Here is a 15,857-nt window from a genome sequence, read left to right as displayed (position 1 = left end):
TTACTGCCGCTGCTAACATGTGGATCAAGTGAAGATATACCAGAACACATCCATTGCCATTCAGCATGCTGGAATGGTGCAGTGAGAGTGGAAAAGGTGAGAAAACACAGCAATCATTCTCAATCCATCAAACCCTTCCCTCTCCATCCATCAATTTCCAATCAATCCCCATCCACTAATCAAACTCCAATGACCAATCAAACTCCACTCACCAATCAATCCCCATCCACCACCAAACAATCCTCAAAGAAAATTGATGAGGGGGGGATCTTTCGGATCATTCTTTCGGATCAAACTAAGTAAACAAACTTAAATTACATTCGGACAAAGAAAAAGGGGGTAGCTCCCCAAAAGGAGGGGGAACGGCCCGAACAGAAACAAAAAGTACCAAGGAAACTTAAGACACGTCAAATCAAAATGTGATTGTCTGGGTCTGTAACGCACCTCAGTCCCTGCGGTGCCCAACGGGCACGGAAGGCCTCGACTGTGCCCACGGACACCGCGTGCTCCCTCTCCAGGACACCCGGCCGCGAACGTAGCTGCGGTAGAGGGGCAGACAGTCAGGACGGATGGCCCCGTCGATCGCCCGCTGCCTGGACCTGTTGATGACGCATCTCGCCAGGCCCAGGAGCAGGTTCACGAGGAGATCGGCATCCCAATCCTCCCCTCTCCGCACCGGGTGTCCGTAGATCAGGAGCGTGGGACTGAAATGCAAACAGAACATCAATAAAAGGTTTTTCAGAAAATCAAAAAGGGAGTGCAGTCTATAACACAAAACGTAGATGTGGTCCACGGACTCCTCGAGGCCACAGAAAGAGCAGTCTCGGGAGTCCATGAACCAGTGAGTCCTACGGTTGTGCGGCACTGCTGCGTGCAGCACCCTCCACCCCAGGTCCCCAAGGTAATTGGGGGAGATCCCTCCGTAGAGGGACCTCCACTGGGGACCTCCGCCGCCCGGCGGCAACAAGGCCCGCCAAGGTATGTCCGGGCGACGGGTGAGGACGCGGTAGTGGAAGGTGTGCAGCAGCAGCCCGCACAGGAAACGCCTCCACACGCTGGAAAAAGGCACGGAGGACATTTCCGCGAGGCGGCTCACGCTGTGGGGCACCTGACCCGGGGAGGGGGGTCTCGGCTTCGGGCCAATGTGAAATTCCGTTCGAACAGGGGAACGCTCGGACGGGATCCCACCGCACGCCTGAGCCGCCTCGAGCTCGCGTGTACTTTCGGGGCCAAGCACGACCGTCCTAAGGTCTTGGATGGCTTTGGCCACGCGCCGGACGGCCACCCCCACGCGCTCAGCCAGCACGCGAGAGTTCATCTAGCCCGCTCCTCTGCCATCCAGCACGTCCCCAATCCTGGTCACCCCAGCGTCCACAGCCTCCCTGTCCGTCAGCCACCTGAAGTTATATGGCTGGAGGTGCGGATTACTGAGCAATGGCTCTCGCACGAGAGCCGCTACTCCTGACGGGGGAGAACTGCGTCGCGCGGCGACCGCGTTCCAGACAGTGAGGAGGTCCTGGTAAAAGACGGGCAACTCCTGCAAGGAGGTCGAAACACGCCCCAAATTCATGTGCAGGAGCTGCACGTCGTAATTGAGGCTGCGCCACTGGCGGAAGAAATACATCGCCAGGGTGCACCATCGTGGAGGAGGCTCGACATAAAGGTATCTCTGCAGGGTCTGGAGGCGGAAGGTCGCTATCTGTGTGCGGCGGCACACCAGACCTTGGCCGCTCTCCTCAATCGGGAGATGCAGAACCTCGGCAGAGACCCAGTGCAGTTGGTTATTCCAGAAGAAATGCACGAGGGTTCTCTGGATATTGGCGACAAAGCCAGGGGGAGGGGTCAAAGTGACCAGCCGTACCACAACATGGAGGCGACCAGCTGGTTTATGACCAGAACTTGCGCTCTGTAGGACAGCACTCGGAGCAGTCCTGTCCAGCGAGCCAGGCGGGCGGTGACTTTGGCCTCCAGTTCCTGCCAGTTCTCTGGCCAGGATTCCTTGGCTGGGCAGAGATGGACCCCCAGGTAGAGGAGGTGGGTCCTGCTCCAGGTGAAAGGCCTGAGCTCCTCCAGAAGGGGGTCCGTCTCCCAAGAACCGACCAGGAGTCCGGAACACTTGGCCCAGTTGATCCTGGCGGAGGACGCGGCGGAGTACACCGCCTGGCATTCTCACATCCTCCGCAGGTCAGCCGGGTCCGTGAACACGAGGAGCACGTCGTCGGCGTAAGCTGACAGGACCACCCCTACGTCCAGGCCGCGCAGAGTCAAACCCGACAACCTCCTCCGCAAGAGGCGCAGGAAGGGCTCCACGCACACGGAATAGAGTTGGCCAGACAAGGGGCAGCCCTGCCATACCCCTCTCCTGAAGCGAAGGGGCGCCGTCAGCGACCCATTAACCTTAATCAGACACTCTACGGCAGAGTACAGTAATCGGATCCGGGCGACAAAATGCATCCCGAACCCGAATGCCCGCAGAGTTCCGAGTAGATACTCGTGCTCCACCCTGTCGAATGCCTTCTCCTGATCTAAAGACAAGAAGGCGCTCGACAGACCAGCCCTCTGGGAATGATGGAACAGGTCCCGGACCAGATGGATGTTATCGTGGATGGAGCGGCCCGGTACCGTGTAGGACTGGTCAGGGTGGATCATGTGGTCCAGCACGGATCCGAGGCGCGAAGACAACGCCCTGGCAAAGATTTTATAATCCGTGCTGAGGAGGGAGACCGGGCGCCAGTTTTTCAGCAACCGGAGATCCCCTTCCTTGGGCAGCAGGGCAATGACGGCCCTGCGCCACGAAAGGGGCATCTCCCCGGTCGCAATGCTCTCTCCCAGGACCCCCGCATAGTCGTTCCCCAGGACATCCCAGAATGCCCTGAAGAACTCCACGGTCAGCCCGTCGATTCCCGGGGCCTTACCCCGTCCGAGGCCGTTTAGGGAGCCGGTCAGCTCGGCCAGGGTGATATCAGCCTTCAGCCGACCGACACCCTCTGGGCTGACCTGCGGCAGGTCCTCCCACAGAACTCTACGGGCATCCTCGCTGGACGGATCCGGAGAGAAAAGGGAGGTATAATAATCCTGGGCGACAGCCCGGATGCCCTCCAGATCCGAGACGGGGGAACCGTCGTCGGCCAGCAGCGTAAGGAGCTGCTGACGGTTAGCCCGCCCTTTTTCCAGCGAGTAGAAGAAGGGAGAGCCACAGTCCAGGTCCACTCGGAACTGGATCCGCGACCTTACGTACGCACCGCGAGACCCGATGAGTTGCAGGTCCCGCAGCGCGTCCTTCTTCTCCCTGTACTCCAGACGCAGGGCCGGGTCTGCGTCGAGCCGACCGAGACGTGCCTCCAGGTCGAACACCTCCTTCTCTAACTCCTCGAGCCTGGATTTCCGCCTCTTTGTTGACCCCCTCGCATACTCCTGACAGAAGGTACGGACGTGAGTCTTGCCCACATCCCACCATAGCCTCAAGGAGGGGAAGCCTCCCCGCTTCCTTCTCCAGCCGGCCCAGAATCAACGGAACGAGTCCAGGAAGCGCTTGTCCTCCAGCAGCGAGTTGTTAAAGTGCCAATACGCGGACCCCCGCCAGACGCGGGACAGGACAAAGTCCATCCACACCAGGTGGTGGTCCGTGCTCGGCACCTGCCGCATGGAGGCCGAGGAGGCACCGGACACATACGCCCTCGAGACGTACAGGCGGTCGATTCTAGACGCTCCGGCCCCAGGCCTCACGTAAGTGAAAGCTCTGGAGCCGGGATGGAGATGTCTCCAGACGTCCACCAAGTCGTGGGTCCCGAGCAGGTCCCGCAACTTCACCATCGCCGAGGTACGCCACCAGGGACCGGTGCGGTCCCGTGCCTCAAGGGTAAAGAAAATTGATGAGGGGAGGGCTGTGGATGTAGTTTATATGGACTTTAGTAAGGTCCCATGTGGCAGACTGGTACTGAAACTAAAATCATATAGATTTGGGTGAGCTGGTTAGATGGATAGAGAAGAGGTTGGGTTATAGAAGACAGAGATTAATGGTGGAAGGGTGTTTTTCTGAATGGAAATCTGTAGTTACTGGTGTTGTGCAGGGATCAATGCTGGGACCTCTGTTGTTTGTCATACATATAAATGATTTGGAGGAAAATGTGGGTGGTCTAATTAGAAAGTTTGCGGATGACATGAAGAATGGCAGAGTTGCTGATAGTGCTGAAGATTGTCAGAGGACACAACAGGATATAGAGTGGAGTCTTGAGCGCAGAAATGGCAGATGGATTTTAACCTGGAAAAGTGTGAGATAACGCATATTGGAGGATCAAATTTACATCTGAATTATACTGTAAATAGCAGAACTCTTCAGAACATTAGCATTCAGAAAGAAAAGAAAGGCGTACAGAAGGTTAAGAGAGCTAGGAGATGTTAAGGATCTAGATGAGTACACGGGTTGTAGGAAGGAGCTCAAAAAGGAAATTAGGAGAGCCAGAAGGGGTCATGAGAAGGCCATGGCGGGTAAGATTAAGGAGAACCGGAAGGTGTTCTATAAATATGTGAAGAGTAAAAGGATGAGATGTGAAGGGATAGGACTTGTAAAAGGCCAAGGGGGAAAAGTCTGTGTGGAACCGATAGAAATGGCAGAGGTGCTTAATGAATACTTTGCCTCAGTATTCACGGTGGAAAATGATCTGGGAGGTTGTACTGCAGGATTGCGAAAAGATTGAGTATGTGGACGTTCAAGATAATCAGTCGCCGGGACCGGTTGGGATGTACCCAGGCTACTGTGGAAGGTGAGGGAAGAGATTGCAGAGCCTCTGGCGATGATCTTTGTGCTGTCGATGGAGTCAGGAGAGGTTCTGGAGGATTGCGGATGTGGTTCCTATTTTCAACAAAGGGAACAGGGAACCCCCGGGAAATTAGCGACCGGTGAGTCTGACCTCAGTGGTTGGTAAGTTGATGGAGAGGATACTGAGGGACAGGATTTATGAGCATTTAGAGAAGTTTAGTATGATCAAAAGTAGTCAGCACGGCTTTGTCAAGGGCAGGTCGTGCCTTACGAGCCTTGTTGAGTTCTTTGAAAATGTGACTAAACACATTGACGAAGGAAGAGCAGTGGATGTGGTTTATGTGGACTTTGATAAGCAAGGCGTTTGATAAGGTCTCCCATGCAAGACTTCTTGAAAAAGGAAGGGAATTGCGCTGGGGAAACTGGGACGGAGGAGGTTAGCTCCCAGGTAGGGGAGGACCGCAGGCAGTATGGGAGGGAGGTTAGACAGGGGGTGAAGAAGGGAAATGCCCAGACTGAGGGGCTGAAGTGTATATATTTTAATGCAAGGAGTGTAGTGAATAAGGTAGATGATCTTAGGGCGTGGATTGATGCTTGGGATTGTGATGTGGTGGCCATTACGGAGACTTGGATGTCTCAGGGACAGGACTGGGTACTTCAGGTGCCAGGCTTCAGATGCTTCAGGAAGGACAGGGAGGATGGCAGAAGAGGTGGTGGAGTGGCACTGTTGATCAGGGACAGTGTCATGGCTGCAGAGAAAGAGGATGCCGTGGAGGGACTATCTACAGAGTCCCTGTGGGTGGAAGTTACGAACAGCAAAGGGTCGAAAACTTTGCTGGGTGTATTCTATAGGCCGCCCAATAGTGACAGGGAAGTTGAAGTGCAGATAGGGAAACAGATTCTGGAGAGATGTATTAATAACAGAGTTGTCGTGATGGGAGACTTCAATTGCCCAAACATCGATTGGAATATCCCTAGGGTAAGGGGCTTGGATGGGGAGGAGTTTGTTAGGTGTGCTCCGTTGGAGCAGAGTCGAGAGGCAGCGATTTTAGCGAGTAAGGAGGCAGTAAAAAGGTGCGTTTTTTTTTTCTGTTTATTTTGCTTAACTGTTTAATTCTAGTTACAGTTGTGAGTTTTTTCGGCGGTTTTTTTTTAAATTAGTTAGAAACCGGAAGTCGTCACTAGGGCGTCGACCGGTAGTTGTAGTTTTTTTTTTCGGGTTTAAAAGCACTCACCACTGCGAATCGGCCTCATTGTTCCGTTGGAGCAGAGTCGAGAGGCAGCGATTTTAGCGAGTAAGGAGGCAGTAAAAAGGTGCGTTTTTTTTCTGTTTATTTTGCTTAACTGTTTAATTCTAGTTACAGTTGCGAGTTTTTTCGGCGGTTTTTTTTAAATTAGTTAGAAACCGGAAGTCGTCACTAGGGCGTCGACCGGTAGTTGTAGTTTTTTTTTCGGGTTTAAAAGCACTCACCACTGCGAATCGGCCTCATTGTTCCGTTGGAGCAGAGTCGAGAGGCAGCGATTTTAGCGAGTAAGGAGGCAGTAAAAAGGTGCGTTTTTTTTTCTGTTTATTTTGCTTAACTGTTTAATTCTAGTTACAGTTGCGAGTTTTTTCGGCGGTTTTTTTTAAATTAGTTAGAAACCGGAAGTCGTCACTAGGGCGTCGACCGGTAGTTGTAGTTTTTTTTTCAAGCCCCTAACCCTATAAATTAGTCCAGAGAGGATACCCGATTCTCTACACTAGTAGAGAATCCCACCCTCCCACCTCCTCTAACCTAATTATAAGTGTGGGGAAGTTTTTTGTTATATTTTTTACTTTTTTTGCTGTTACCTGTTTCAGGGATGGCAGTTCGGGCAGTGTGCTGCATCTCCTGTGGGATGTATGTGGTGAGGGAATCCAGTAGTGTTTCAGGGGATTTTACTTGTAGGAAGTGTCTTAGATTGAAGCTTCTGGAGGAGCGTGTTAAGGAGCTGGAGGTGGTATTAGATGAGCTCCGCGTAATTCGTGAGGCTGAGAGAGACATTGATAGGAGTTTTAAGGAAATAGTCACTCCTAGTAATCAGTCTTGGGTCAATGTCAAGAGGAGGGGAAAGAAGCATGTGGGAGGAGAATTCCCTGGGGCTGTTCCCCTCCAAAATAGGTTTTCGGTCCTGGAGGCTACAGTTGAGGAAGCATCAACTGGGGATAGCCAGAGGGAGCAGGACTCTGGGGGTGAGCCTATTGTAAAAGCTCAGGTGTCTAGGGGATGCAAGAGATTGGGCCTCGTGATTGGGGACTCTACAGTTAAAGGGACGGATAGGAGAGTTGGTAGTAAGGGTAGGGATTCAGGGCTGGTGTGTTGCCTACCAGGGGCTGGGGTCCGGGATGTGTCAGAGAGGATATTCAAGACTCTTAGGGGAGAGGGTGATCAACCCCAAGTTATAATTCATGTGGGGACACATGACATAGGGAGGCTAAGGGAAGGGGATATTAAGCAGAGTTTCATGGAGTTGGGATGGAAACTAAAGGCCAAGTCAAACAGAGTGGTTATCTCTGGACTCTTGCCTGTGCCACGGGATAGTTTAGAGAGGAATAGGGAGAGGGAAAGTTTGAACTTGTGGCTGAGGGGATGGTGCAGGAGGGAGGGGTTTAATTACTTGAGCAATTGGGGCTCATTCTGGGGAAGATGGGATCTCTATAAGAGTGATGGTATACATCTGAACCAGAGGGGAACAAATATCCTGGGGGGTAAATTTGTGAAGGCTATGCGGAGTGGTTTAAACTGATTCAGAGGGGGGGTGGGATCCTGGGTAGAGGGGGTGAAAGTGAGGGGGGCATAGAAGAGGATGGCATTGCACGGCATTGTGAGGGTGGGGCGGAGCGAGGTTTGAAATGTATATACTTTAACGCGAGGAGTATTCGCAATAAGGTGGATGAACTTGCAGCGTGGACCAGTACCTGGGACTTTGATGTTGTGGCCATTTCAGAGACGTGGATAGAGCAGGGTCAGGAATGGATGTTGCAGGTGCCAGGGTACAAGTGCTTTAGTCGGAGTAGAGAAGGAGGTAGAAGGGGGGGTGGAGTAGCATTATTGGTCAAGGACTATATCACAGTGTCAGAGAGGAAGTTTAATGAGGATTTGTCTGTTGAGGTAGTATGGGCAGAAATTAGAAATAGGAGAGGAGAGGTCACCCTGTTGGGAGTCTTTTATAGACCTCCAAAAAGTTCTAGAGAGGTTGAGGAAAGGATTGCAGAGACGATCCTGGTTAGGAGTGAAAGTAATAGGGTAATTGTTATGGGGGATTTTAACTTTACTAACATTGATTGGAATAGCTATAGCTCTAGCTCGTTAGAGGGGTCAGTTTTTGTTCAAAGTGTGCAGGAAGGTTTTTTAACTCAATATGTAGATAGGCCAACTAGAGGTGAGGCTATATTGGACTTGGTGCTGGGAAATGAGCCAGACCAGGTGCTAGACTTGGAAGTTGGTGTGCTTTTTGGTGATAGTGACCACAATTCGGTTACGTTCACCTTAGTGATGGAAAGGGATAGGCATGAACCTCAGGTCAGTAGTTTTAGCTGGGGGAAGGGTAACTATGAGGCCATTAGGAGAGAATTAGGAAGCATTGGTTGGACTAGGAGATTACAGGGACTAGGAACGTCTGAAATGTGGAGTTTGTTCAAGGAGCAGCTACTGTGGGTCTGTGATAGGTATGTCCCTGTCAGGCAAGGAGGAATTGGTAGGGCTAGGGAACCGTGGTGCACGAAAAAAGTTGATTTGTTGGTTAGGAAGAAGAAGGAGGCTTACGTTCGGATGAGGCTTGAGGGCTCGGGTAGTGCAGTAGAAAGCTTTAGATTGGCTAGGAGGGAGTTGAAGAGGGAGTTAAGAAGGGCTAGAAGAGGGCATGAGATGACTTTGGCTGATAGGATTAAGGAGAATCCTAAGGCGTTCTATAGGTATGTCAAGAATAGAAGGTTGGTCAGGGCAAGATTAGGGCCAGTTACAGACAGTAGGGGGAAGTTGTGTGTGGAACCGGAAGAGATTGGAGAGGCATTGAACCATTATTTCTCTTCGGTGTTCACACGGGACGATATGAATGTAGCTGAGGAGGTCACTGGGGTGAAGGGGTGTAAAATAGAAAGTATTGTAGTTGATACAGAGGATGTGTTGGATATTCTAGAAGGGTTGAAAATAGATAAGTCCCCTGGTCCTGACGGGATTTACCCTAGGATTCTATGGGAGGCAAGAGAGGTGATTGCAGAGCCACTGGCTCTGATCTTCAGGTCGTCGTTGGTCTCTGGTATAGTACCGGATGATTGGAGGACAGCGAATGTTGTCCCATTGTTTAAGAAGGGGAGCAGAGACTTCCCTGGGAATTATAGACCAGTGAGTCTTACTTCTGTAGTGGGCAAGGTTTTAGAAAGAATTATTAGGGATAGGATTTATAGGTATTTGGAGAGTAATGAATTGATTAGAGATAGTCAGCATGGTTTTGTAGCGGGAAGGTCGTGCCTTACTAACCTTATTGAGTTCTTTGAGAAGGTGACCAAAGAGGTGGATAGGGGTAAGGCAGTAGATGTGGTATATATGGATTTTAGTAAGGCGTTTGATAAGGTTCACCATGGTATGCTTCTGCAGAAAATGCAGATGTATGGGATTGGTGGTAATTTAGGTACTTGGATCAGGAATTGGTTAGCAGATAGGAGACAGAGGGTGGTGGTTGATGGTAATTATTCATCATGGAGTTCGGTTACGAGTGGTGTGCCTCAGGGATCTGTTTTGGGGCCACTGCTGTTCGTAATCTTTATTAATGATCTGGATGAGGGTATAGTTGGGTGGATTAGTAAGTTTGCTGATGACACCAAAGTCGGAGGTGTGGTAGATTGTGAGGAAGGGTGTCGAAGTTTGCAGGGTGACTTGGACAGGTTGCAGAGCTGGGCCGCGAGGTGGCGGATGGAGTTTAATGCGGAGAAGTGTGAGGTAATCCATTTCGGTAGGAATAACAGATGTGTTGAGTATAGGGCTAACGGGAGGACTTTGAATAGAGTGGAGGAGCAGAGGGATCTAGGTGTATGTGTACATAGATCCCTGAAAGTTGGGAATCAAGTAGATAAGGTTGTTAAGAAGGCATACGGTGTCTTGGCGTTTATTGGTAGGGGGATTGAATTTAGGAGTCGCAGCGTCATGTTGCAACTGTACACAACTCTGGTGCGGCCGCACTTGGAGTACTGTGTGCAGTTCTGGTCCCCACATTACAGGAAGGATGTGGAGGCTTTGGAGAGGGTGCAGAGGAGGTTTACCAGGATGTTGCCTGGTATGCAGGGGAGGTCCTATGAGGAGAGACTGAGGGATTTGGGGTTGTTTTCACTGGAAAGGAGGCGGCTAAGAGGGGATCTTATAGAAACATATAAGATGATTAGAGGTTTAGATAGGGTGGATGGTGATAGCCTGTTTCCTCGGATGGAGAAATCTAGCACGAGGGGGCATGGCTTTAAATTAAGGGGGGGTAGTTATAGGACGGATGTCAGGGGCAGGTTCTTTACCCAGAGGGTGGTGAGGGACTGGAATGCCCTGCCTGCTGCAGTTGTAAATGCGCCTAGTTTGGGGGCGTTTAAGAGATTGGTGGATAGGTTTATGGACGAAAAAGGAGTGGTTTAGATTAGTGGGTCAATGTTTTTTTTTTAAAAATAAGACTGGTCGGCGCAACATTGTGGGCCGAAGGGCCTGTTCCGCGCTGTAATGTTCTATGTTCTATGTTCTATGCTCAGGAAGGTTTCCTGACACAGTATGTGGATAAGCCTACGAGGGGAGAGGCTGTACTTGACCTGGTACTGGCGAATGAACCAGGGCAGGTGATGGATCTCTCGGTAGGAGAGCATCTTGGGAATGGTGACCATAATTCTATCTCCTTCACAATTGCATTGGAACGAGATAGAATCAGGCAGGCTAGGAAGGTGTTTGTCTGGAGTAAGGGGAGATACGAAGAAGTCAGGAAGTTACTTGGACAAATAAACTGGAAGGAGGCGTTCTTAGGGAAAAGTACCGAAGGAAGGTGGCGGATATTCAAGGAATGTTTGTCTGGAGCTATGCGTGACAACGTTCCAATGAGACAAGGGGGTTTTGGTAGGTCGCGGGAACCGTGGTGCACGAAGGCTGTGTTGAACCTAGTCAGGAGGAAAAGGAAGGTGTACAAAAGGTTCAGGGAACTAGGAGATGTTAAGGATCTTGAGGAGTATAAGGACTGTAGAAAGGAGCTTAAAAGGGAAATTAGGAGAGCCAGAAGGGGTCATGAGAAGACCTTGGCGGGTAAGATTAAGGAGAATCCCAAGGCCTATAAATATGTGAAAGGTAAAAGGATGAGAAGAGAAGGGATAGGACCTATAAAAGGTGAAGGGGGAAAGGTCTGTGTGGAACCAGAAGAAATGGCAGAGGTGCTTAATGAGTACTTTGCCTCAGTATTCACGGTGGAAGCTGATCTGGGAGATTTTGCTACGGATTTGCAGCAGATGGAAAAGATTGAGTTTGTGGATATTAAGGTGGAGGATGTGTTAGAACTTTTGAATTCTATCAAGATAGATAAGTCGCCGGGACCAGATGGGATATACCCCAGGATACTGTGGGAGGCGAGGGAAGTGATTGCAGAGCCCCTGGCGATGATCTTTGTGTCGTCAATGGAGACGGGAGAGGTTCCGGAAGATTGGAGGATTGCGGATGTAGTCCCTATTTTCAAGAAAGGGAACGGAGATAGCCCGGGAAATTACCGACCGGTGAGTCTGACCTCAGTGGTTGGTAAGCTGATGGAGAGGCTTCTGAGGGACAAGATTTACGAGCATTTGGAGAGGTTTGACATGATCAGGAATAGTCAGCATGGATTTGTCAAGGGCAGGTCGTGCCTTACAAGCCTAGTTGAGTTCTTCGATAATGTGACTGAACACATTGATGAAGGAAGTGCAGTGGACGTGGTGAACATGGACTTCAGCAAGGCGTTTGATAAGGTCCCCCATGCAAGACTTCTTGAGAAGGTGAGAGGGCATGGGATCCAAGGGCCTTTGGCCTTGTGGATCCAGAACTGGCTTGCCTGCAGAAGGCAGAGAGTGGTTGTGGATGGGTCTTTTTCTGAATGGAGGTCAGTCACCAGTGGAGTGCCCCAGGGATCTATTCTAGGACCCTTGCTGTTTGTCATTTTCATAAATGACCTGGATGAGGAAGTGGAGGGATGGGTAAGTAAGTTCGCTGATGACACGAAGGTCGGTGGTGTTGTGGATGGTCTGGAAGGATGTCAAAAGTTGCAGCAGGACATAAATAGGATGCAGGACTGGGCGGAGAAGTGGCAGATGGACTTCAACGCGGATAAATGCGTAGTCGTCCATTTTGGCAGAACCAACGGGATGAACGAGTACACTATCAAGGGCAGGAGTCTTAGTAGTGTTGAAGAGCAGAAGGATCTTGGGGTCCGGGTCCACAGGACTCTTAAATCGGCCTCGCAGGTGGAAGAGGTGGTCAAGAAGGCGTATGGTGTACTGGCCTTCATTAATCGAGGGATTGAGTTTAGGAGTCGGGAGGTAATGCTGCAACTTTATAAGACCCTTGTCAGGCCTCATTTAGAGTACTGTGCACAGTTCTGGTCGCCTCACTATAGGAAAGACGTAGAAGCTATTGAAAGGGTACAGAGGAGATTTACAAGGATGTTGCCTGGACTGGGAGGCATGCCTTATGAAGTTAGGTTGAGGGAGCTGGGTCTCTTTTCCCTGGAGAGACGAAGGTTGAGAGGCGACCTGATAGAGGTTTATAAAATGTTGAGAGGAATGGATAGGGTGGATTCTCAGAGGCTATTTCCCTGGGTTGAAATGGTTGCTACGAGAGGACACAGATTTAAGGTGCGGGGAGGAAAGTACAGAAGTGATGTTAGGGGTAAGTTTTTCACTCAGAGGGTGGTGAGTGAGTGGAATCGGCTGCCGTCAGTGGTGGTGGAGGCGAACTCGCTGGGGTCTTTTAAAAGACTTCTGGATGAGTATATGGGGTTTTATGGGATTGGGGGTTATAGATAGGTGTTGATGTGATCGGCGCAACTCGTGGGCCGAAGGGCCTGTTTGTGCTGTTGTGTTCTATGTTCTATGTTCTAAGTAAGAGGGCATGGGATCCAAGGGGCTGTTGCCTTGTGGATCCAGAACTGGCTTACCTGCAGAAGGCAGAGAGTGGTTGTGGGTGAGTCTTTTTCTGCATGGGCGTCGGTCACCAGTGGCGTGCCCCAGGGATCTGTTCTAGGACTCTTGCTATTTGTCATTTTCATAAATGACCTGGATGAGGAAGCGGAGGGATGGGTTGGTAAGTTGGCCGACGACAAGAAGGTTGGTGGTGATGTGGATAGTTTGGAGGGATGCCAGAAGTCGCAGCGAGACATAGATAGGATGCAAGACTGGGCGGAGAAGTGGGAGATGGACTTCAATGTGGGTAAATGTGTAGTGGTCCATTTTGGCAGGTCAAATGGGATGAAGGAGTATAATATCAAAGGTAGGAGTCTTAGCAGTGTTGAGGAGCAGAAGGACCTTGGGGTCCGGGTCCACAGGACTCTTAAATCGGCCTCACAGGTGGAGGATGTGTAAAGAAGGCGTATGGTGTACTAGCCTTCATTAATCGAGGGATTGAGTTTAAGAGTCAGGAGATAATGCTGCAACTTTATAAGACCGTTGTCAGATCCCACTTGGAGTCCTGTGCGCAGTTCTGGTCGCCTCACAACAAGAAGGATGTGGAAGCTATTGAGAGGGTGCAGAGGAGATTTACAAGGATGTTGCCTGGATTGGGTGGCGTGCCTTTTGAGGATAGGTTGAGGAAGCTAGGTCTTTTCTCCATCGAGCCAGCCTACCCTGAATAGTAGATGAGAGGTGACCTGATAGAGGTTTAGAAGATGTTGAGAGGTATAGATAGGGTGGATTCTCGGAGGCTTTTTCCCAGGGCTGAAATGGTTGCTACAAGAGGACACAGGTTTAAGGTGTTGGTGAGTAGGTGCAGAGGAGATGTTAGGGGTAAGTTTCTCACTCAGAGGGTGGTGAGTGAGTGGAATTGGCTGCTGTCGGTGGTGGTGGAGGTGAACTCGTTGGGGTCTTTTAAGAGACTTCTGGATGAGTACGTGGGATTTAATGGGATTGAGGGATATAGATGGGCCTGGTAGGTATGGATATGATCGGCGTAACATGTGGGCCAAAGGGCCTGTTTGTGCTGTAGTGTTCTATGTTCTATAACAATCTGGGTGTGCTGCTCCACAGTTCCCTAAAAGCGGCAACACAGCTGGCCAAGGTGATTAAGAAGGCATTTGCTATGCTTGTCTTCATCAGTTGGGGCACTGAGTACAAGAGTTTGGAAATCATGTTGCAGCTTTATAAACCCTGGTTAGGCTGCATTTGGAGTATTGCATGCAGTTCTGGTCACCACACTATCACAAGGACATGGAAGCATTGGAAAAAATGCAAAGAAGGTTCACCAAGACATTGCCTAGTCTTGAGGATATTGGCTACAAGGAAAGGTTGAGTAAACTAGGATTGTTTTCAGTGAAAAGATGCAGGCTGAAGGGAGACCTGATAAAGGTGTACAAAATTATGAGGCGTAGACAGGGTGGATCACCAGAGGATTTTTTCCAAGGATATAAGTGTCAATTACAAGAGTGCACAGTTCGAAGTGAGGGGGGAAAGTTTAAGGGAGATGTACGAGGGAAGTTTTCACACAGAGTGGTGGGTGTGTGGAATGTGCTGCCAGAAATGATGGTGGAAGCAGGCACGTTAGCAACATTTGAGATGTATTTGGATGGGTAATGAACAGGGAGGCAGTAGAGGGATACAGTCTGAGTAAGGACAGAAGGTTTTTTTAAATTTAATTTGGGCATCATGATCAGCACAGCCTTGGAAGGCTGAAGGTCCTGTTCCTGTGCTGCATTTTTCTTTGTTCTTTGTAATCCCCATCCATCAATCAATGCCCATCCTTCCCTCTCTGTCCTTCAATCTCCAACAATTTTGAAGCTTTACAATCATTGTCAAGAAAATAATTCTCATTTCTGTTCTAAAGGGCTGACCTGTGATCCTAAGACTGTAAACGTGTTTTAGCACATAGTGAAAAGTATTGTTTCTTGCGTGCTATACAGACAAATCATACCATTCAAAGAGAAAGAAACAAGAGAGTGCAGAATGTAGTGTTACAGTCATAGCTAAGTGTAGAGAAAGATCGAATTTACTCATCAGACCACCCACATTTTCCTCCATGTCACTGATATATACGACAAACAGGTTTATTTGGTAGCAAACGCCACTAGCTTTCGGAGGTCTGCTGCCTTCGTCAGGTGACTGACCTGACGAAGGGGCAGAGCTCCGAAAGCTAGTGGCGTTTGCTGCCAAATAAACCTGTTGAACTTTAACCCGGTGTTGTGAGACTTCTTACTGTGTTTACCCCTGTACAACGCCAGCATCTCCAAATCATATACTACAAACAACAGAGGTCCCAGCACAGATCTCTGTGGAACACCACCAGCTATAGATCTCTATTCTGAAAAACACCCTTCCACCGCTACTCTATGTCTTCGATAACCAAGTCAGTTTTGTATCCATCGAGCCAGCCTACCCTGAATCCCATGTGATTTTAGTCTTTGTACCAGTCTGCCATGTGGGACCTTGTCAAACACCTTACTAAAGTCCATATAAAACACATCCACAACCCTTCCCTTATCAATTATCTTTGTCACCTTTTCAAAAAAACTCAATCAAGTTGGTGAGACATGACCTTCTCATACAAAACTATGCTGCCTGTCACTAACTAGTCCAAATGAGCATACATCCTGTCCCTCAGTATCTTCTCCAAAAGCTTCCTCACTCACTGGCCTATAATTTCCTGGATTATCCCTCCTTCTCAGGATCCCTCCTCCTCTGGAGGAAGGGTGAGAGGAAGGAGAGAGGTGTGGGGAGGAAGGGTGAGAGGAAGGAGGGGGGAGTGGGGAGGAAGGAGTGGGGGACCCAAAGGCCTCAGCCCCTGAATCTGCACAACAGGTTTGAGGTTCTTGCTCCCAGTGTGGGCAAGAACAAGGGCTGCAAGGTTGACGAGCAAACTGCCCATGGTACAATGGTGCAGACACAGATCAA

This window comes from Carcharhinus amblyrhynchos, chromosome 23 (genome assembly GCF_965287045.1).
Source record: "Carcharhinus amblyrhynchos chromosome 23, sCarAmb.v2.hapA, whole genome shotgun sequence".
NCBI lineage: Eukaryota > Metazoa > Chordata > Chondrichthyes > Carcharhiniformes > Carcharhinidae > Carcharhinus > Carcharhinus amblyrhynchos.
Note: the sequence above shows the minus strand (reverse complement) of the source record.